Source organism: Triturus cristatus, chromosome 4_2 (assembly GCF_964204655.1).
Source record: "Triturus cristatus chromosome 4_2, aTriCri1.1, whole genome shotgun sequence".
NCBI lineage: Eukaryota > Metazoa > Chordata > Amphibia > Caudata > Salamandridae > Triturus > Triturus cristatus.
In genome coordinates, this window is record NC_140586.1 from 232,620,434 (window position 1) to 232,643,659 (window position 23,226).

At 46.0% G+C, this 23,226-nt stretch overlaps 1 protein-coding gene across 3 annotated transcripts in view; it reads right to left on the reverse strand.

Annotated features, from left to right (window-relative positions):
- Positions 1 to 22,259, reverse strand: part of C1QTNF6 (C1q and TNF related 6) — a 63,035-nt gene extending 40,776 nt beyond the window's left edge. For 2 of the 3 annotated variants that reach the window (XR_014960591.1, XM_085601348.1), the window contains exon 1: positions 22,172 to 22,259. The gene's annotated coding sequence lies outside the window, so the exon portion shown is untranslated. Of the gene's footprint in view, positions 1 to 1,259; positions 1,340 to 22,171 lie in introns of those variants that run through there. The other variant, XM_085601349.1, reaches the window with a different exon arrangement.
- Positions 22,260 to 23,226: the final 967 nt, after the last annotated feature.

The window sequence follows — 23,226 nt, forward strand, 5'->3', positions numbered from 1 at the left end:
ATCCACCGTATTTCTTCGAAATGACTCTTCATGTAATTCATGTTTGATGGCAAAAGACAGAGGATTTAAGGCAGTTGGAGTTCAAACAGCTGTTTGTCAATTATGGAGTGGTTTGCTCAAGAATGGCATCCATGAACCCGACCACTGATTGCTGGGTGGACATTGCCTTCTATTCTGACTTGTTACCAAGAAGCAAACAGTCGTTTGCTGGGCAAATCTATGGCTCACCACCCAGAGGCAAAGCAGTTACGTCTGCTGGACATGTAGTCACACCCTTTGCTGAACACTGCTGTATTGATTTTGACTCCAGGAAGGATAACCGGATGGACCAACCTTCATTACCTAACCTTCTACCTTGCTATAATATTGGTCTCCACCTTGAAGGCAGGGCCAGACCAGTCTACGGTTTATAGATACCAGAAAGAATCCTGTGATGGAGAAGTCAAAGTTACTTATCTATAATTCAATTCTTTGAATTCCGTATTCTCTAGGAATCCACAGTATGCCCACAATCTCCCAACGGACGAAAAGCATTGTTGGCAATTTAGTGGAGTCAAGTTCCTTTCACTACTTTACTTTAAAAAATGAAGTGCTTTCAGACCCTGTGTTGGCGGCTACACTTTTCGTTCTGTTTTGGGGTTTTAAAAATGTTAAAAGCAGTGGTGCTTTCAAAAAGTTGTACATTAGGAATAGTTAATTGTAAGCATTTTTTTAAAAAAAATACAGCAAAATTAGAAAATGTTGCTGCTTGTAGACATGTTTTCTTTATTTTAATAGATTTTTTTCAAATTGACCATTATTCTATTAAAGCGTTTTCCTGTTTTGCACATTTGTGGAACTATTCTGCTTTTAATGGTTTCAGAGGGACTATCATTGATGCAGAACTACGATTACTGGAAAGTAACGGTTCCATTTTTGGCACCTAATTGGGCTGCGAAGGAGAGAAAAAAACTAAATTAAGTTTTGGGTTCTTATATTCAGAGTTTTCCGATGAAAGGGATCCTTTTTCCAGAGTGATGGCACTACTAGGTGCTAAGAAAGTAAAGAGTGCCTCAAAATAGCCACATAAGATAACCTGTATGGGGGAGTGGACGTTCCTCTAACCCTTCACATGGACAAATACAGTTTAATGCACTGTATGATTATGAAAACAAATGAATTGAAAAGCCCACAAACCACCTTGCTTGCTCTTTAAATGCAATACCTCCACTTTATCACTCACTCTGTCCTATCTCACACTGCTACTGCCTTGTGGGTACCTTTTGCTCCTGCTTTCATTTACTCTCTCGAGCCCTCTACTTTTCATAATTCCCCTGTTGTCTCTTCACCTGTCTCTGTTCATCTCTTTCTTTACTGTGTTTGCATTCTTCCTCTGTCAGATGAAAGCAAGACACAGATTAGGAGTATAGTGTGTTTATTCGTAGAACCTGTATACGTATGTATTTATACATATGTGCATGTATTGAGTGGTAGTTTTATAATCCAAAACAATTGAAAGCAGTGGAGCCATGTTGGAACTGGCACTTTCTAGTTGGCTGAGTCGATGCCCTAGCCAGACAGAATTTACCACTCCCATCAAGGGCAGGAGATTACGCTCACTGTATAACCTGCGCTCACCCTTGGGTAGCTTGAAATTGAGCAATCAGGCTTATCACAGAGTCAATGTGTAAAGCGTTGGCACAGCACTCACGATAAATACACTGAGAATCACAAAAGAGACTTCTCATGTGATGTATGTAAATAACGTTTGTATTCAACACACACAAAATCAACACAACATGAACATCATTTATTTCTGGGCATAAATCACACTTGGAATTATTACTAGCAGTACTAGGCCTAACCATGTTTAAAATTACATTAGTAATATGCACATTCGGGAAAGATCCTATTCTACAACTACCCCAGCACCTGTAAGCGGTGCAACACGCTGTCCACCCCAGCAGTTCTTATCATTCAATACCACACAGTTATAGGATGCACCCCGGGTCACAAAGATATCAGAAATATGTAGATACAAGGAATTATAATACTTTTTGGCAGCACCGCGGGCCGAGGCCACAGGAGTAAACCCAATGTCAAACGAAATGCCCTTTTGGCAAGAAATCAATGTGTAAGGCAACACCGCTGGCCAGTGTCAGACAATTCAAGTCACACACACATATACAAGTTCTGCAATGCCTCAGGAGGTAGAATGAGGCACTATTATGATTACGTCCCCACCTCCGAGGGTCACAACCCGTGAATCGGACACCGCACACAATGAGCCTGTAGTAGGTCTCACGCACGAGAGCGCTGCAGCACGATTGATGAAGCGGCCCATGCTGGATCCTGCAACCCATGAATCCGCTCACCACCAAGAAGATGCTTATGCGTGCTGAGGTCCCCACGATGCGGGGGCCACACACCTTAGATGTGGGAAACACTTCTGGGGCTCTGCACAAGGCAATCTGGTCTCCAGGCACAATTCTTAGTTCCACGCTCAGGCCGCGTGACCAGTTGGGATCCAGCAGATAATGTGGGCACTTAAGAGGGCACTGTTCTTCCGGTGTCACAAATAGAATGTGGGGATCCCTCGTAGGAAATCTTTGTTGTCCATGAGACCTCCGAAAGAACAGGGGGCAAGCCAACACGCCCTTGGAGAGTACAATTTAGAGTGCCACCCAACAGTAGGTAGTCAGGCCAGGCCAGCCACTATTCAGAAAGTTGACACAGTCCCTTTCAATGGCAGTAATCCTCCTTGTGCATAACAGATTCTTCTGGCAGTATGCACCACACAGTTCCAGGTTCTCTGGACCCATGTTCCCACAAGTGTATCTCTGCTCTGCTGAAGTATGGCACCAGTAGATATACTTGAGTATGCCTTTGAAGATAGGAGTGATTCAGAGGGTCTCCCTTTGAATCACAGTTGTCTCCCCTAAATTTCAGTCCTGTCTGCCATGAGGCCGTGGAATGCAGATCTTAATCTTTAGTGGGGCCATGATCTGGGTCCGGCGGTCAAGTGTCAAAACCTCCTCCTCCAATCTATCCAGACCGGCATGCAAAGTCTGTCATTCCAGTTGCAAGCCCAGTGTTTTATAGCTGTCTTGAGCAATGCCCAGATGTGCTCCCCCAACCTCCAGTGTGGACTAGAGCCATGCACAAAGGCACACAAAGAGTTCTGGAGCATAGAGAGACCCAATGTCTAGAAGTGGCATTTCTACACTAGTCATGACAAAACGACCTTTACCAATGGAAAGGGTTTGTCACTGCGAATCCAATGATAGGAAACATTATATGGCTGCTCCACTACAATCCACTATTGCAGCCTTAAGCAATTTCTACACTTTCCCCATGTTAGCCTATGGGAAGAGCAAACCTTATAGGTAGTGAAAACACATGGGTATTTTTCATTACCTGGGCAGGGAACACATGTGTACCTGCCTGCCTTTTACCTACCACTCGCTTCACCCCATAAGACGTACCCTCTGGGTGTCCTGGTGGTAGTGAAAGGTCCTCTCAGGATGGTTAGTGATTTAAGCAGGCCAGCTTGAGTAGAAACGCAATGGCACACACACTGACCTGTAATGGCAGGTTGGACACATGTTTAGAAACACCATTGGTGCAAAGGTGCACACCAGTCTGCAATGGCAGGCTGAACACGTGTAGAAACACCATAGGTGCAACTGCGCACACCAGTCTGCAATGTCAGACTAGACACCAGTTTACAACCACCATAGAGTGCGCACCAGTAGGCATGCAGTGGCAGATATGAACTATGTTTAGAAACCTCAGGCAAGCACCACTTCCTAATGGGTGTAGGAAGGGTACACACACTGTCATACTGAGTTTACAGTGGTAAAGTGCCCAAGGCCCTAATGCCACAACAAGAGAATCAACCTCACCTGGGGGGCAGTCCCATGGGGAGAGCTGACCTCCTAGGTAGGGAAAACCCACATGGGGTCTGTCCTTACTCGAGCAGCGAACACACCCGGCCATTCTCCACCCTTATGGACTTATTCTAGGGCCGCTCTGGTGGTAGGGAAAGGCCTCCTTAGGGTTGGCTAATGAGTGAGGAGATCTCTTCAAATATAACCCTGGATTCTGGGTGCCTCTATTACTGAATGTTTTTAATAGCCTTGCCTTTGCCCGCCCACCTCAGACATGGTCAACATCTATTATAGTGCCCATTTTCAAAAAGGGCGATTGCTCTCAGCCCAGTTGTTATAGGCTCAATTCATTAATAGACACATCCTTGAAAATCTTAGGCAGAGTCTTGTATAATCGAATAAAGGATTGGGTGGAAGAGAAGTCAGTATTCTATCCTAGTCAGTATGGCTTTAGATCTAAGATAGGCACAGTAGACAGTGTCTCAACCTTAACTTGCTAATAAGAAAATGCACTATAGTCAAAAATCTCCCAATTTATCTAGCTATCATGGATTTGACCACTCCGTTCGACAGTGTAAACCGTTTGAAACTGTGGTCTATCTTGATAACCATTGGAATGGATGAAGCACTGGTGCACTTTTTTGTCATATTTGCACAGGGGCATGAAGGCTAGAATAAGAATCAATGTTCGAGGGGAGGTGTCTGGAGGCGTGGACATCCATAGAGGCGCGAGACAAGGATGTGTTATAGGCCCGCTTTAATTAATTCTGTATATAAATGATCTTCATCTTTTTTTACTTACCACTAACCCTGATGTCCCTAAAGTTAAAGGCTCTTTTTTATCATTGCGACTATATGCTGACAATGCTGTATTAATGGCCCGTACCCTGAAGACCATCCGATAGCTAGTATACGGTTTTGTAAACTTCATGGCATCGCTGGATTTACACACTAATTTCAATAAATCTTTTATTATGGCATTTGGCCCAAAGAGGTATAACTTGGCAACTCTAGAAGTGGGTGAATCTAGTCTAAAATGCACAAGCACTTTTTCATATCTGCAAATGTTTTTTGCTGACAACGGTTCATGGAGAGCACACATAGCATATAGTGGAAATCCATTTTCAAGAGCAATCAGTTCATTGTTTAGCCTACCACAACCCAAGAAGGGGGTAGCACTTGTCCCATTACTGAAGATTTTAAAAATGCAGTGTCTCCCCATTGCTACTTTTGGGGCCAAAGTCTGGGGTATTGACAAGTGCAACTTAAAATATTACAGGCTCAGAGAGTAACAAATGAATCTGTTAAGGTGAGAATGACAGCCTATCTGAATAAAAATATAGGGGAGAACAACTCAATCCCAAGTTATCTAAAAAGTATCTTGGGGCAGTGGGAGCGTAGTTTGTTGTTTTGCCGCAGGGCAGGCACTGCTAAGTGTTTGCTAAGCTTCCCACTAGGTTTTCAAGTAAAATTAGATTCCTGCCCTTGCCTGTGTAATGGGAGTTCTGGCCAATCTACATTACACTTTGTATTATTCTGTGTTTTTTTTCTTTTTTCTTTGTAGACAAAAAGTATGTTATTACCTTTGCTCAAGAGGCATTGTTTTATTGATTCTAGAGATGCGTATAGTATACTGCTCCAATTGAACATCGAGGAATGTATTTTCCACGTTGGTTTGTTTTTTAAAACAACGGCCCGTCTCACAATGACTATTTTTTAGTTTTAGTGATAGGGCAATGCTGTAATCTTATTGATTTTACTATTATGGAATGATGATGATATAAAAGTGTAAAAATGTTTTTTAAATATTTATTTCTGTGTGCACTTTCATGGATACTTTTGTACCCGAATAAAGATTGCATTGATTGATTAAGTGAGGAAAGTCAACCTGAGCATAATACATGTTTGTTAGGGTATTCCGTTGGGTGGCACAATCAGTGCTGTGTCCCACTACTAGCCAGTGCAGAACCCGCCCTGGGTATGTGGTGTATCTTTTTGTAGGGCACTCACAGGTATGACACCTAAACTAATCAAGTAAGCACACTCTCATAGCATGTGTAGGAAGGGTGTGCGCACTTTCTAGCTGCTGTACTGTGGTAGTGTTCCCAAAATCCTAAGTTTGATAAAAACCAGGAGGGCAAAATGTTTTAGGGAAATCACCCTCAATAGGGCCATGTCCAACAAGCTGTGAACAACAGGCATGAGTCCTGGTATACAATTTAATATTTTTAAAAAAAACCAAGGTAACCTGGGGTTTTTATTGTTTAGAAAGGTAGTACACTTTCAATGTATGGGTCTTCACTCCCTTTTTAAATTGTAGAAGAGTAGGGCAGGTCTGGAGTTGATGGGGATGGTGTTCCAGACTCATAGTGCATACATCAAAGAGGCCTATTTTGAGTCTGATGATATCATGTCTTGTTTCAAGTTGCCACTTTTCTCCAGCATTGGATAGTTCATAGATTCTCCTACTTGAATATTTCCTGTCATCAGGCTGGGAAACTCCAGCACTTTAAAAACAGCAATAAACAGTATTATTATGGCTTTAGGCTAAACATTAGTGTTTCTTTAGTAGCACATCCACATCATTTGAAACAAGGTAAACTCATAAACTTCAGCCAAAGAGGTGGAAGTACTAAGCTAATTTCTCCCCTAGAGCTGTAGTTTAGAGTTCTACCTTATGTCGTGTACTCACCAGAAAGATCTCATCTATACCTTGGCATATTTTTTACATATTACTGGATTGGCCTGAGCGGGCTGAAATGACGCTCGCTCGGGCACAGGGAGCCTGTGCCATTTCTCCACCTGGCTGGGCAACACAGCTGGGTTGGGGAAATGTAAGTGCGCATATCTGCCTGGCAGTCCTAAGACGGCTGGCCAAACCGACAAGAGCACTTACATTGCACAACTTTCCTCCTTCCTGCTTTGGCCCTGCCTGTTCTCGCCCTTGATTCCATGGCTGAGTCAGTCAGTGGAAAATAAAATGCTAATGTTGTTTTATTGTCATTCTTATTTTTTGCTGACGGACCAGTGGGGTAATGCTACTCCGTTATTACAGCGAAACCGCCCCTGGTATCAGTATTCCCAATTTCCAGCCACTATTCCCATCCCTCCCACATTTACCACTAAAATGTCAGTGTGGTAACAAAACTTGCAGGGGACCCCCTGCTAAGTACAAAGAGAGGCCCTCTGTACTCACTTAGGACCTCTCAGGCCAGGGTGCTGAGGGGATCCCCTGGAGCATGCCCCCCATCACACACTTTGAGGGCGTTTGTTACGCCACTGTAAAATGTATACCTACATAAAAAATATCTCCACAGCCTGGGCAGAGATATATGTACACAAAAGATAGGAGAGGCAGAGGCCTCCACACAAGGTTTGTGAATAACATTTTATAGTATCCTACTAATACTACTGTCGTACCAAAATAAAGTGCAATAAAATTCAGTTTCTGAAGTCCCACAAGTGTCCTCGTGACCTGTACATCAAGCATGAAGCCTCTTGCTGTGAAATGTGTAAAATTTTTCCTTCAAAGACCCTAAGGACCAAAAAAGGAAACTGTTTTTGTTATGGTTGAGGAGGAAATATTCCCCACAGCAGGGCGTGCCCCCTTCTGGGGGGTAATTACATGAGCAGTGTACCACCAAGCATTTACATGAAGGAAGCACAGAGAAGGAAGCATTTAGAAATCTCAAAGATTGAGTTTTCTATCAAGGTGCCACTATTCACCTCTTGAAAATGTTAATGCCGGTTTTGCCAGTGCTTATTTTTACTTTACTAATCGCCCTAGCTTTATTCACAGGCGTATTCCAGTTAATTATCCTTCCTTGTCTTTGAGGTCTGCCAGAGTTAGTTGGTCTTGCCAAAAATTAATAAACTGCCTGCTAGATTATGGAAGGCTATCTCTAACCATGTTGCTTTCGGTAAGGCTCTTATAACTGTCTCCTTTCGTTCGGCCTTTGGTCGAGATGAGGCACAGTGGTTTAGCGCCAGCCACGATACATTTTGGGTAGTTTAAAGCTTTATAAAATTTGATAATAATTAGAATATTAATCTGTCTGTCGCTTTACTGCTTATATTGATAAAGTGTGAACAGCTCCCTCATACATTTTCAAGATGCTGTGTCGAACAACTGATGCTTTGTACAACAGTTCTGTTCAAAATGTTATAACGGATGCTACTTAATAAATAAAAAATAAAAGGTAAATGGCATTTTGGGGTTCTGCCAGCCAGACAGAGCAAGTGTCCGAAAAGTGTATATTTTAACACGTACTCGTTCCGGCACAGTCCTTATGTGAACTCCTGTCTCCTGCACCAGGTGGCGCTGTGAGACTCACCAAGGCTATATGGAAAGAAAGACAGTGGCTAAAATCTATGGGGCAGATTTATGACGACTGGCGCATCCCTGCATATCAGCAGGGATGCGCCAGTTATTATGCGCCACAGCTGCGCCACCATGGATGCGCCGCATTTATAATGCGGCGCACCATGGGGCAAAAACGGCACAGATGCGTGACGCATCTGTGCCGAAAAGTGGCGCATTGCTGGAGTTGAGTCGCAAGCGCGACGCAGCTCCAGCAATGATCTGGGGGGCCCTATCTGTACAATGCTGCGTCAATCCTTACGCCTGCTTCAAGCAGGCGCAGGGTTTTGACGCAGCATGGGACTAAAAGTGACTGAGTGAAATCTTGTAGATTTCACTCAGCCACTTTTAGGAGGCTTTCCTGCGCCGGAACGCCCCCACCTGCCCTGGAACGCCTACATGTGGCGCAGGGCTTTACAACGTGACGCATCTGGGAGATGCGTCACGTTTGTAAATACCCCGCACCATGGCGCAGGATTTGCGCCGCTGCTGCGTCACAAAAGTGACGCAACGGCGGCGTAAATGAGGCGCAAGTGCAACATAAATCTGCCCCAAAGTTTTTAGGTCTCGGCTAGCGAAGGCTGCGCTTGCGCAGTCTCGCTCGCGAGATATAATGACTTGGAGAAGAGGGGCTTGAACCCGGCCCTCTTCTCCCCTCTTCTCCATTGGCTGGCCTCTTGAATGCTGGCCAGCCATTGGAGAAGAGGTCCGTCACTCCGAACAGGCCCCGTCCTTTTCGGATTCGGGGGCGTGTTTTTTGCAACTTTTCTAATTATCTCCTCCAGCCAATGGCAAGAGGAGAACATGCCCCCGAATCCGAAACCGCCGCTGCCTCTCTCCGAGGCATTTCTGCTTCGCCTCGGAGAAAGGCGGCGGTGTTCATGGCTCTCGCCAGGTAAGGCAACAGTTTTGCCAGTACTTGTTATCTATTTAAATATGCAGTGCTTATGTAATGCAACTGGGTATATTGTAAGGAGGCGTCCAGTCCTATGTAATGTAACTGGTTATATTGTAAAGCGCTGTGACACCTTCGAGTAAAGTACGCACTATATAAACACCAGTCACAGAACCTTCCTCTTTCCACCCACTGGCCCTCCCTCCAGCCACAGACCCTCCTCTCTCCACCCACTGACCCTACCTCCACTCCCAGACCCTTCCTCTCTCTCCCGAAGCCCCTCCCTCCACCCTAGACCTTTCTTCTCTCTCATGAAACCCCTCCCGCTACTCGCAGGCCCTTCCTCTCTCCAGCTACAGGCCCTCCGTCCACCCCAGGCCCTTCCTCTCTCTCCCGAAGCCCCTCCTCTACCTCGCCCTCTGCCGGCCTGAACCGGAAGTAGTGGGGCCGGGAGAGGTGAGCTCTGGAGGGATACAGGAAGCAAAGGCAGCCCCCTGGGAAAGAGCGCCTGGCTCTGACCAGGAGAGCTCGAAGCGGGCTCCTGTCCCGGCCCAGCGAGCGGCATGAAGACCCTGCGGGAGACCGCGAGAGGGCGGCAGGGCCCCGGCCGGCGGCCCCTAGCTGAGGCGGGAGAGCAACCCCAGCGGGTACCGGTGTGTGCGCTCTGAGCTCCACCTCAGCATCCCGGGGCCCCTGCACGCACATGCCGCGGGCGGCAGACCACACTACCGCTACTGGCACAGCACACACTTCTACTGCCCCCTCCGGCCCACAATTGTCCCATTTTCACCTTAGCTGTTCCATCTGCCCCACATCTGTCCCCCACTCGCCTTAACTGCCCCCACACTCACTTCAATTGCCCCACCCGCTCCTCACCTGTCCCACACTAACCTTAACTATACCCGACTCACCTCAGCTCCTTCACCCACCCCATAACTATCCCACACTCACCTCAACTGTCCCACCTCTATCACACTCTCCTTACCCAATTTAACTACTACTCTCTCCACCACTGTACTACCTCTCCACAAAATGTGCCACGCTCTAGCTGTCCTACCTCTCCACAACTGATCTACCTTCTCCGCGACTGTCGCAGCTTCTTCACAACTGTCCCACACCCACCGTAATTGTCACACTTCTTCACTAGTGGACTACCATCTCCGCAGTTGTCGCAGATTTCCCACAACTCTCCCACCCTCCTTCTCACTTGCCCCCTTCCTCTTCTGACCTGCCTCGCCCTCATAACAACTGCCCAGCTTTTACCAAAACTGTCCCACTCATCTCAGCTGCCCCGCGCATCTACACACAGTTTCTCAGTCCCACTTCATATGAGCTATCTGCTCTTATCATAAATGAATCAATGCACGTACCCGACACACCGTGTTGTAGTTGTATGTATCCACACTATGTTTGAGGCCTCCTACCGGACCATTTTAGGGGAAACCCTGTATCTGCATCCAGGGGGAGGGGTTTTCAACCTCTCTTCGTGTTGTTTAGGTACAGTGTTTACAGGCCTCAGCTTATTTGACAGCTTATTATGTTCTATGTACTTAGCTTGCTTCCAGTGAACTCTCGCACTTGGTGAGAATGATTTGTAAAAAGAAAGCCCAGCGATGACACGGGGCGAGGTGGTTACCCTGTGAACTCGTACAGAGCACCCCAAAATGGAGGTCACCGCTACAGAGGAGACCACACAATCTTCCTCCGCTACAGAGAGGGGTCCCCGTACTTCCTCCACCATAGTGAGAACTCGTATTTCCATACCTTTCCTGAGACAGTTCGCTGTATCTGCCTTCACCTCAGAAGAGGCCTTCCATCTGCCCCCATCTATACGCCTCCAGAATGGGGTCTGCACAGTCGTTTTGAGGTTTTTTTCGACCTCCCCGTAAAGCATTGGGAAGCTGGTATTTGGGGCTGTGCACTGTGGGACTTGTAGTACGGTTGTTGGAAAATCTCGGAGTGGTGTAAGATGTTGAAAATGACTGGTTAAAAGGTCGGGTGACAGTTGCACTCAAGCCAGACCTAAAAAAAAAACCCCTCTCCCGTGAATACGAACAGAAGACGTCTGTGAAAGGAGTATTAACGGAAAATTAATTCCAGTCTCAAATAAAGGGCTGTCGAGTTACAGAGGGTGGGAGACCTATTATTAGGGTGCAAACCTTGCAGGCTTTCCATGTGACTGTTAAGAGCAAGGTGAGACTTTAAGTAGGGGGTGCCAGATTGCTGAAATACAGTATACTGTATGTCATGATGACTCTGGTGTTTAATGTTCTTCCTAGAGAGAGATCGGAGTTTTGTCTAGTGGAAGTTTTGACTCCTGGAAAGGTAGCACATAGGGTTAATGTGCCTGCAGCAAAGAACATGTACCATGCAGATCACAAAGTGCACATAATGTAAATAGGTCAGTGGGCTACTGCGTGTGTGTGTGTGTGTGTGTGTAGGTGGCTCTGTGGGTGGCTCTATTTGTGTGTGGGTTGCTCTATGTGAGTGGCTCTGTGGGTGGCTCTGTGTGTGTGGGTGGCTTTGTGTGTGGCTCTGTGTGGGTGCAAATGCAATAGGTCTCGCATTTGAGAGTGATTAAGCTATCGACATTGTAAATAACAGTGCTGTTTCTTTAAATGTTTTAAAAACCTAAACAAAAATAATGTCATGAACAATGCCAATAGCTCTAACTTTAACAAGCATTTACAATGCAACGGTCTCGGCATTGTTAAAGTTAGAGCTATTGGCATTGCTCATGACATTATTTTTGTTTGTTTTTGTTTTTAAAACATGTAGAGAAACGGCATTGTTATTTACAATGTCAATAGCTTAATCAGTGTGTGTGTAGGTGGCTCTGTGTGTGGGTGCAAATGCAATAGGTCTCGCATTTGAGAGTGATTAAGCTATTGACATTGTAAATAACAATGCCGTTTCTTTAACCTCTTCAGTGCCCATGACGAGATAGTCTCGTCATGGAGCACGGTTGCGCTGTGCCCATGACGAGACTATCTCGTCATGTACCCCACCCACTAGTGCAACGCCCGGCACAGGAGGGGGAAAGGGCGTGGCACTGAGGGGGTTAAATGTTTTAAAAACAAAAACATAAACAAAAATAATGTCATGAGCAATGCCAATAGCTCTAACTTTACCAATGCCGAGACCATTGCATTGTAAATGCTTGTTCTGCCTTTGTAGACGCAGGATTCGGAGCTGCTGAGTTTTGTTGTTATTTTTTTTTTTAACGTTTTCTCTGTTGCTAACTTACTTGAACTCTCGGGGAATGTTACAGACAGATGTAAGAAGTGCTGGAAGAGGTCCAGAGAATGGTGAAATTCCTCTTTTGGTCTAGTTCCAGAGTTGTAGGACATTAAGCCGAAGCAGCTACGTTTTCTTTTGCCTGGTACTCAGGGTTGGACTGGGACAGGAAATGGGCTAGCAACAAATTAAAACTGCCCCCCTATTAACCAATAAAACAGCTTTAAAATGGCCCACATTTGCAAATCGGGGCATTTTGGACTTGTAAAGGCACGTCGTATAGTTGTTTTGCAAGGTACGAAAGACTCCATGTGTGATTGCTGCAGACAACATTTGTAGTAATATCAGTGAAATCAAAAGGGAAAATAGTCCCAGCAGTCATAAAACAGCACCCACAAACGTCTAAAAAATTGGCCTCCACACTAGCCTGGCAGACCAGTCCATCTGGTACTGACAGTTTGCCCTATAGGCCAGTCCAATGTTCTGGTGCTTTGGTTAAATCAGATTCAGGGTTTCGAGTATTCTGGGTTTAATTTAAAAGGCCCCTTCGCTATTACTACTTACTGGAAAAGCCACAACCCCTCCTCTTTTTTAGATCTTTATTAATCTTTTACATTACTTTTTTCACTCTCTTTTCAATTTGTTTGCGTCCTGTACAAACCTCGTACACATGTTTAAAGTAAACTATTCATTGTCTTCTTTTTAGGTGAACCCTTCCTTTAAACGACCCCCTTTTGTTTCCCTTACCTCTTTTTAATTCCCTATTCCTTACCCACTATTTTTTCATCCATAACTTTTTTTATCTTGAATTAAATACTGCAGTGAGATTTTCCACAACATAATTAAATGGGGAATAACAGATCATCACTGGGGCAAAATGTATGATTAGTCTCGACTTCGAGGAAATTACATCGACCATATAGGTCCGTATATAAAAGACCAAAGCAACAGGCTCAACCTCCTTCTTAGGCCCTCATTCCTAGCGTCTGGAAGCAGTACACCTGGTGGGTTCTGCTCTGGACTATTCCAGCTTGCCTGGTATCTCTGGGCATGTAATTACTAGATCCACAAACATTGGACAAGGTAATCCCAGGCCAGGAGATAGAAGACCCAGAGCTACGGGACCACTGGCAACAACTGTGTCTGGCCCTTGCCCAACCTCCAGCTGCACATGGGTGGGGAGCAGCAAGCACTCCTCCTCTAATTTAGCGCTCACCCACTCCTCACCACCCATGCTACGGCCCCAAAGTAGCCACTGCACTCAATTTACAACCTGCTCCAATCAGGTGGTTAATGGATTCAGATTTTGGCCTACTAAATTTCTTTAAATTGAGAAAACACACAGAAATAAACCCAGTATTCACAGATCTGCATGTTATTCCCTATTCTAGGAAATTTAGCGTGTAATCCTCAGATCTAGGTACAGCGGTACTGGCTAGAATCAGAGATTCTGACCCTGGTATATGGGCACCTAAAACAGAGAATTCATAATAAGGGCCTCAAGGGGAAAAGGAATGGCTCGAGGAAGGCAGACATCTTCTTCATCCTCCTCTTCTTTGCAAGAAAAATTCAGAATGGTGGCGCTGCTGCTGATCGGTAGGCCTTGGAGGAACAGGATTGGTTTGGTGGTATTGTTACGCCATTAAGATGCATACTATCACATTCCCATCAGGAACTGTCACAAAAGATGCCTCAGGTTTGTGGGGGAGGTGAGTAAATTCAGTTTGCTGTCATTCTTTTTGGGCTCCCTTCACAGACCAGATTTGGACAAAAATGACAGTGGTGGTAGTTGCCAACCTTCAGCATCAGGACATGCATGTCTGCTGTTACCAAGACAACTGACCTCTGAAGTCCGGCTCTCCAGATCTACCAGTGCACAACTTCAGCCGACCAAGTTGGTTCTATAGCACCCGGGCTTGATGCCACCCACTGTCTTCCTGGTTTATCATGCTCTCTACCAGGTGAAACCATTATAGTGGAATCCAAATCCTCAGTGGAATCTATCTTACCATCAACCTTCATATTTGGGTTTTCAGTCCTGATTTTCAAATGGCAGTGGTGGAATGTCTCCTTGAACATGTTAATGGGGGAGCCAAACACCACCCATTGGTCAATCTTCATAGTAGTGAGAGGTGATCTTTCCATCTGTTGGGAAGCTCACTTGGATTTTATTGCCATCAATGGTCGAGACAAGAACACAGTCTTCATGTATAGTTTCCAGAAGTTAGAGTGGATTGAGTAGCAATAAAGTCCTTTCTACAACCATTAGAAAGAGCACGTGTAAAGTTACTTTCAGATAACATGACAATGATGTTTACATCGAGAAGAAGGAAGGAGTTTTTTGAGAATCCTGTAAAAACAAGCAATGAGCAAGTGGTATTGGGCCAGAGACAGAGAAACTGATTGATCAGCAGCTCATCTAGCTGAGATTCAGAGCAAGTTGGGAGCCGCAAGCCATGAGTGGGGCAGATCCAGGACACATTGGATCGCTCTTTCAGTATGGGGTACGCCAGAAATGTCACAGGTTCTGGTTGATGATTTTACAATAGAAGACTTAGGGGCCGATTCCAATCCTGGAAAAAGGCTGTACAAATCGTTGTACCAAGCGTTTTTCCCGTACGACTCGTACCCGGTAAACTTTTCTTACAACCTAGGAAGTACGATTCGTACAGAAAGCCTTTTTCCATACAAATCGTACAAAAGACCATACGGCTAAAATAAACCAACAATTCTGATCTGGTACGCGACGTCCGTACGTATTTAAGCAGCGGTTTCCGGGCCAGCAAGTACGATTCGTCCCTACGGCACTCCGTACGGCTCTTTTCTTACGGGAGCCAAAAACAGCAGTAAAAGCAGAGTCCCCAGGGGTACGAGTCGTACCCCCAGTGCGCTTGTACGGTGTGTACCCCAACATCGCATATGTACGGTGCGTACCCCAACATCGCATATGTACGGTGCGTACCCCCAACATCCGCCGTACATACGCGATGTTGGGGTACGCACCGTACATACGCAATGTTGGGGAACACACAGTACATACGCGATGTTGGGGTACGCACCGTACATACGCGATGTTGGGGTACGCACCGTACATGCACACTGGGGGTACGCACCGTACATACACAACGCACGGGGGTGTATGCCTGTACAACTCGTACCCCTGTACGACTCGCACACCGGGAACAACTTTTCCCGGGATACGAGTCGTACAAAGTTCGCTTTGTAGCGGGTAATGGCATTCCCCGTGTACGGGACGTTTTCCGTACAAATCGTAAATCGGAAAGCCGGTCCGGATCATACTAGTACGGTCGGACTGCATTTTTACGATTTGTACGGAAAAGTGTCCGGGTCCGTCTCGTACAACTTTTCCCGATCCGATTCGTACGGATCGGGCCGATCTGTATGTATTTTTCCCGTACGAATCGTACTTCATGGGTCGGACGGGACTTGTACGATTTGTATGGAAAAATTTACGGATACGAGTCGTACAGGAAAAAAAAATACAGGATCGGAATCGGCCCCTAAATGGGTGAAACTGAGTACCTTGAAGGTGAAGGGTTACCTCTGTCCAGTTACACTTCATCCTTTGATGTGGCGGAGAGTCTTTTAGAGCTATTTATTTTAGTAGGTAGGCTGTTTTCTCTAAATAGTGTCCTGACAAATTACCTCACTCGCTACAAAAAAGTAATTTTCAGTTGCAGAAACGGGTCTGAATATAGGTCAGAGCAAGGTTGCTTTGCTGTGCTTTGAATTTGTATGTATGCATTCTCCACAACAAAGTAATGGCCCCTGGAATTATGCAATTTTGAGGCCGTGACATTTTCTGCATCATTATGGAGTTACTGCCTTTGCCATATAGCCTATCATCTGTTGTATAATCTGCAGATTTCAACAAAAAATTGCATCAAGCTCAGAGGTCTCAATGCCGAGCAGAGAAAGGCCCTTGCAAAGTTTGATTGCTCGCCTTTCTGTTGTTTATTTCTATATTTGCGTAGTACTAATGATGTGAAATATTTGCCCAGATAGTGTCAACATGTAAAGATTCCAATATTTTGAGGTAATACTGATACAAAATATGCTGTAATATTCTGCATAATTTGCATTTTCTTGCTGCATAATTTAACAAACCCCACCACATGATTGATTTGGTCCTCCCCTGGTGCATAATTCCAGTGGCCCTGTTGAAGGTTCTCTATTCAGGTTGGGTGTAGTAGGTAGATTTTTTTCACGGACGCTCCCTGACATCCTTGCCTAGCCTTAATCTTCACTGCAGATTCCCCTTTTAAACTCAGACATGATTTTCCTAAAAAAAGTTTCACTTTGAAGAGGGTTCCTGTGGTGGCAGTCACTCCAGCAAGGCAAGTTAAAATGCTGCCGGCTCTTTTGGCGTCTCCCCCAATTGCCATATACTAGTAGTACAGAGTGCCATTGGTAGTTGGGTTCTTCTTTAGGCCTAAGGTTGGTTCATTGTTTCAAGTTCTATTCGTTGCAATTGATATGTTTGCCAGTGTTTTTACCTCACCTTCACGTTTCTTAGGATGACGTAAGGTGGCACGATTTAGACCCCAAACGCCTTACCCTTCATTGTATACACAGAATATGGGAATCAAAAGATTTTTTAAATACTTTTTTAAAAGATTTATATAGCGTGCAGCTACCCAACAGGGTTTCCCGGCGCTAAGAAGTGGGACAAGCAAGGTTGGAGGTCAGTTAGCTTTAGGCCTGACTAAAAAGAAAGGTCTTTATATTTTTTCGGAAAGCAAGGAGAGATTGACAGGTCCTGAGTTCCAACAGAAGGGAATTCCACAGTTTAGGTCCCAGGAAGGAGAACGAGCGGCCACCCATACGGGTCCACCGCACTCTGGGAACTGAGAAAAAAAGAGAGGCAGGCCGATCTCAGATTGCGAGAGGGTTGATAAGGCTTGACAAGGTTTCAAATGTACAAGGGGACCAAGCCGTGTTGAGCTCGAAACATGTAACAAAGGGCCTTGAACTCGATATGCTTGCTAACCTTGAGCCAGTGGAGTTGATAAAGCAAAGGGAAACAGAAGATGATAACCTTTTTGAAAGCTATGAAGAATCCAAACGATGAAAAGTGAAAGTCCATTTCTCTTGTCATCCTCTGCTGTCTGATCCTTTTCTGACCCTCCAAAATATCCTTTCTTCATTCCCTGCCCCTCACATCACTCCCTCTACTGTCTCATCCCACCCTCCTTCACTCCTAGTCGTTCATCCCCGTTTGTTTCTGTCCCTTCACCTACCCTTGTTCACCCACTAGCTCACTTCACTGCTCGCTTCACTCCTTTCATCCCTCTGTCTCTTTCCTTTACTTCCCTTTTACTCATCCCTCTCACCTGTTCAGCCGCCCCACTCTTCTCTCCCTCCCTTCCATGCCTCTCCCCTCTTTCTTTTCATTCTCCTTTTCTCGAGTCCTCTTCTCTAGTCCCTTTAAAATCCACCCTTACTACTTCTACCTGTCTCCTCTCTTTCCCTTCATCCTTCCTTTTTGGCTGCTCAACAATCTCTCTCTCTCTCTCCCCCTCGCCCCCTCTCCCTCACACTCTCTCCCTTCAATACTCCTCACTGCCTTCACCCGCCTTATCTCCTTTATTCGCCTCTTTTCATCCCGCTTGGTAAACTTACTCTTTTGCGTCTATCCTCTCCTCTTTTACCCCGACCTTCTCCCTTTTCTCCCTCACACTTCTCTCGTTACCTTTCCCTTTTATCCCTTCCTACTATCCTTTTCTCCATTATTTTCATGTTTCCTTTCTCCATTCCTTTTAGCCCTGTCCTTGTGCTCTCTCTCTCATGCAACGTCTTCTCTCTGCTCTTATTCTTTCACTGTTACCTCCCATTTCACCCTCTAAACCTTCTCCTTTCCAGCCCTATCCATTCTTCTGTCTCATATCTTCTTACAGTTAACCGATCCCCTTTTCCCTCTAATCCGTTCGCCTTCCTTCTTTCCTTTCACTCATCTATTCCTCTCACTTGCACAACCCATCCTTTCTTCTCCCTACCTCCCTCCCTGCCATCCCACTCTTCCCCCCTAATCTACAGACTCTTTCCCTTTAGATGCTCCTTGCTTTTCCTCCTCTTCTTCCAAGGCATACTCCCTTTTCTTCTCCCCCCTAATCCACTCCCTTATTACTTCTCCTTTACTTCCCCTTCCATGTAATCCCTTCCTCCATTCTTGTGCAACCATTTGCCTCTCCCTTAACTCTTCCTCTCCCCTTTCATCATTCCTTCCCTCCAATCTCTCTTCCCCCTCCCTCGGGTTCATCTTACCCTTCTCAGTCTCTCTCCTTCCAGTTTGCACCCTCTTTCACCATCTTTTCACACCTTCCCTCTTCTCTCTTACCTTTCCCTTTAATCTCTTCAAGTTCCTACTAACCGTTCGACCCTTCCTTCTCACCCCTCCTTGTGTCTCCCTCTTTTCATACATCCCTCTTCCACAACCCCCTCTTTTTATTTCACTCCTCCCATATATTCCCCGCCACCTTCTGCCTATCTTTCTCCGTTTCACCCCTCCCTCCCTCCCACCACCCCACGCCCTCCTTCCTTCACATCATCTCTCGGGCGCAGCTGCTCTCTTGGCTCCTGGTCCCTGGCAGGCTTCCACACCCCTGTCCCCGGCGGAAGAGTTGGATACTGTCATTTAAGGTTTACAAGGGCTTGGAGAGATGGAGCCAGCCACCCAGAAACACCCCAGAGGGGGTGACAGGTGGTGAGCAGTCGCTGGACTGCTCCATTCCCCAAACTATCCCGAGGGGGTGATCGGCTGCCCCCAAGACCCCATAGTCCTCAGGACTGTCACAAGAGGAGCTGAGCCGGGTGCGCGTTTTCAAGCCCCGAATGAAAAGGAGATGCTATGGTACGGGTATTAATGTAGCTCTTACTAGCCCTGCCAAGGCACTGAAACTATTAGTTAAGTGCCATGTAATAACTTCAGCAACGTGTGTATGATTTGCCATTGATCAAAGTGTTGTATTTGAGAGACCAGAGAGGGAGGCCTTAGGGGAGGTGCACCCACAACGAGCATAGAAGGTCTCCATTCCACCATCTGACACTCTGAAAGTTGCCACAACAGGGTGGAGTGCAAACATTTATCACCCCCCCCAAATCTCCCCCACCGCCCATCTCTCTCAGGCTGTATCCTTCTACAACTCCTAAGTGGACTCCATAAAGCGGTCTGTCTACTGGTGGTGTGAAAGGGCCTTCAGTGATCAGGATCTGACCTCTCTTGGGCTCATGGGGGTACTCCATAAAGGGATTTACTGGTGGTGTACGAGGGCCACCAGGTGGTAGGCTTCTTTTGCAACTTGTTAGGCTTCATAAAATGGTTTATTGTTGGCCTAATACTTCTTTTAAGCTTTTTTGTGCCAGGACCTAGTCCAACCATATCCCCTCCAGGGGCCACCTTCTCTTGTCCTGCTACACATCTTGGCTCTCTCATCAATAAGGATAATAAATGTCAAAGTGATTGATTTTTAGATCAACAACAAAGACTTGACCAGCCCTCCAAAAAAGCAACACAGATGAGCTGGAAAGACACTCACATTCACTTTTGTATTCTGCCTTATGCGTAGGGTCAATTTGCATGCTAGTTTGACACGTTTGTAGGACATTCTCAGGGCCATCACACATAACATGAAAGCTCTACACTTTAGATGACACCATAACCAACACCCATCCACATGTGTGGACTTTAAGATGGGCCCTGCCTAGGGGCCCACTTGGAGAATGTCTTGAGACCTCAACTAGAGGTGCAGAACGCACTACAGAGATGTTACAAAACCAACTGATGATTAATGGTATGGATTATTTACAGATTTTGTCTCTGAAAGGTTGTTAAGGCATGGCAGAGTCAATCACATAAGAGAATACTTCAATTGCCACTGTATGTGTTTGAATCAGTCCCAACTTATCCCCACTTTCATTCATACCAACTTCCTATAAAATCATTCTATTTCTAAGTACAGTTTAAGATCATTCTATTGTGTGCTTTTTCCTCACACCTTTTTATGTGCTGATCACTGCTACTATCCTAAGTGCTTGAAATTCAGAGAGAAACAGAAAGTCCCGTGTGCAATCTTGTTTAAATCCTCTTTTATTTTAAGCAAATTTACTTGCCTGGTATGCATTAAAATGATCATTCACCAGTTTTCTCAAAAACTCTTAATGGGAACCCATCTCCCCATAGCTACAAAACATTTTGCTTTGATCAGTGCTACTCACACTGTTTTAAAAAGCTCAGTCCCAATCCGGTGAAAATAGTTTTATTTAAAGATGCCCTCAATTTTAACACTGCAATATCTAATAAAGTGAAACATTTGAACAGGCAATTTCACAGAGAACCAAGAATGAAATCCTGCGAGTAGTCTTTCACCAGGGCCTCATAAAACCTCCTGTTCGGCATTCTTATGGGTTAATACTTCTTATGGGATAATACTGAGTTCAGTGAGGAAGAAAGACACGTTTCCTTAGCTTCTTAGACATACCGATTTTGTCAGAGTCTTAGCAGCAGCAGACCACAACACTTGTTATGGTGGTTTTGTCTTCTTCCCCCATGTAACCTCATGGTCCACTCATACTTCTTCATAACCGACCCCCCCACCCCCCCCATGCCCCTCCCCTCCCACGATCCAGAATCCTGGAGCCAGGCCTGGTCCTTCTCCACACCTCCTTCCTCGTGCGTTCCTTGCTCCAGCGCTGTTTTTGTTTGTCACGATCTGTTCTTACACCCCCCCCCCCTCTCTACCTCTGTACTGCACTCCCCCATGTCTGTCCTGATTGCTCTCCTTCTACTTGGTCTGTTCGCTCATTCCTTTGCCACGTTGCACCAGTCTCATTTTTCTCTTTCTCTAAATCCGTTTTCCCCTTGTTGTCTACTTTTTTACTGTCCTTCGCTTCTGCCCCTCTAAAATGAACACGATTTATTTGTACAGTTCTGTTTTTCTGATCCTTGTTCCGCATCACTGTTTTCCCCCTTTCTTTCTCTCCTCTCAATCTTCGCTCTTTGTTACTTTGCCCTCTAATTGTGATTCTTCCCCTCTTCCCCTCCTCTCTCTCGCCACGTCAGTTTCTCGCGCTTTTGTCCAACCTTTCTACAATTCTCGATTTCTCTCCCTCTCTCTAATTGCCTTCATTATCCACCCCTTTATATTCCCTCTACAGTTCTTTCACTTTGTTACACGCTGGTCCATCTTTTTACTTGCCCCTCTTTTGTGTTCTTCCTTCTGTTATTGCAGGTTTAAATAGCGCTAACTCGACTCGAGGGTATCGGGGCGCTTTACATGAGCACCAGTTGCATTACGGACGGACACATTATTTTTTTTGGCACGGGGAGACTAAGTGATTTGCCCAGAATCACATGATGTTTGAGCCTCCTGCCAGACTCGAACCTGGTTCCCCAGCTACAAAGTCGGCTGCTCTAGCCAAATTGATTCTATCTCCTCTCACGCTCCCTCCCCACGTACTCTCTTGCCTCAGGGTATTCAGCAACTCCTGCGTGCCCTGTTTCCTGACCTCACACCTGCACCCTGCCCCGCCAACCGCGGGAGACGTATCTGCATTCCTTACGAATATACCTGCTCCGGGGCTCCTCTGTTCCCCTTTCAACTACCTGCTTCAGAGTTACTTTTGCATGTTCCTAGACTCCTATCTGCATGTTGTCTCGTCCGTCCCTCTGCCTGCTCTGCTCCTGTATCTCCTTGCCTGCTCCGGCTTCCCTCTTCCTACCACTCTGCCTGCTCCTGCTTTCTCTCCCTTTCTCCTTCTGCCTGCTCCGGCTCCTACTGTCTCTCTTCTTACCTCTCTGCCTGCTCCTTCTCGTGCCTCTCTGCTTGTAAGCTCCCGTTTCTCTGCTTCTGCTTGTCCGCGGAGGGGCTCCAAGGATTGGGTCCAGATGTGCTCCAGCTGCAGGACGGGTTCGCCTCCCGCCCACCCCCTCACAACCTAGCCAGCCCCCCGCACAGTCTCTGTCCTCTGGCCCGACCCGCCTCTCCCATCCCTCCCACCCCCCACTGCTGCTCTAGGGGCATTCCTCACGGGACAGTGCATCATATAGGGTGAACGTAGGATAACATCAAGTGAGGCAGGATACATCACAGTGCAGAAGCGAATAGAATTGGTTAGAAGTAACGCAACAACGTAGGACAGAGAGGTGCACAGTATTGTAACATTTACATATCGCTTACTACCCCTGTGAGGAGCTGAAGTGCTTGCTCGCATTTGAGCACGCTGCCCTTGTAGGGCGTGTGGTTGGAAATATGTTATCTTTGTTTTGAACCTATGTGGAAAGTGGTTCCATGTCGAGCATGATGACCACTGAGGTGTGGGTATCATGTTATGTGACACACCAGGAAGTGTGAGATATAGGTGTGCGGTGTATGGTTGGCAGTAAGGTGGGCGTGTGGTTTATGGTTGGCAGTAAGGTGGGTGTGCGGTTTATGGTTGGCAGTAAGGTGGGTGTGCTGTGTATGGTTGGCAGTAAGGTGGTTGCGTGGTGTATGGTTGGCAGTAAGGTTGGTGTACGGTTTATGGTTGACACTAAGGTGGGTGTGCAGTGTATGGTTGGCAGTAAGGTGGGTGTGCGGTTTATGGTTGGCAGTAAGGTGGGTGTGCGGTTTATGGTTGGCAGTGAGGTGGCAGCTTTGGTCAGTTTTCAGTACGGTATCCTTTTTATGGATTGTTGTAAGGAGTGCTATGGTATTTGTCTTTCATGGTATCCTTTATGTTCACGTTGGCTGTGCTGGTTACCCCACAGGGTCGTCCATTCTGAGGTTTAATGATACTGATCAGGCGTAGCTGGGAGGGAGAGATGGCCAGAGATGTGCCGGGAAGGACTGCCTTACAGTCATCCCTTA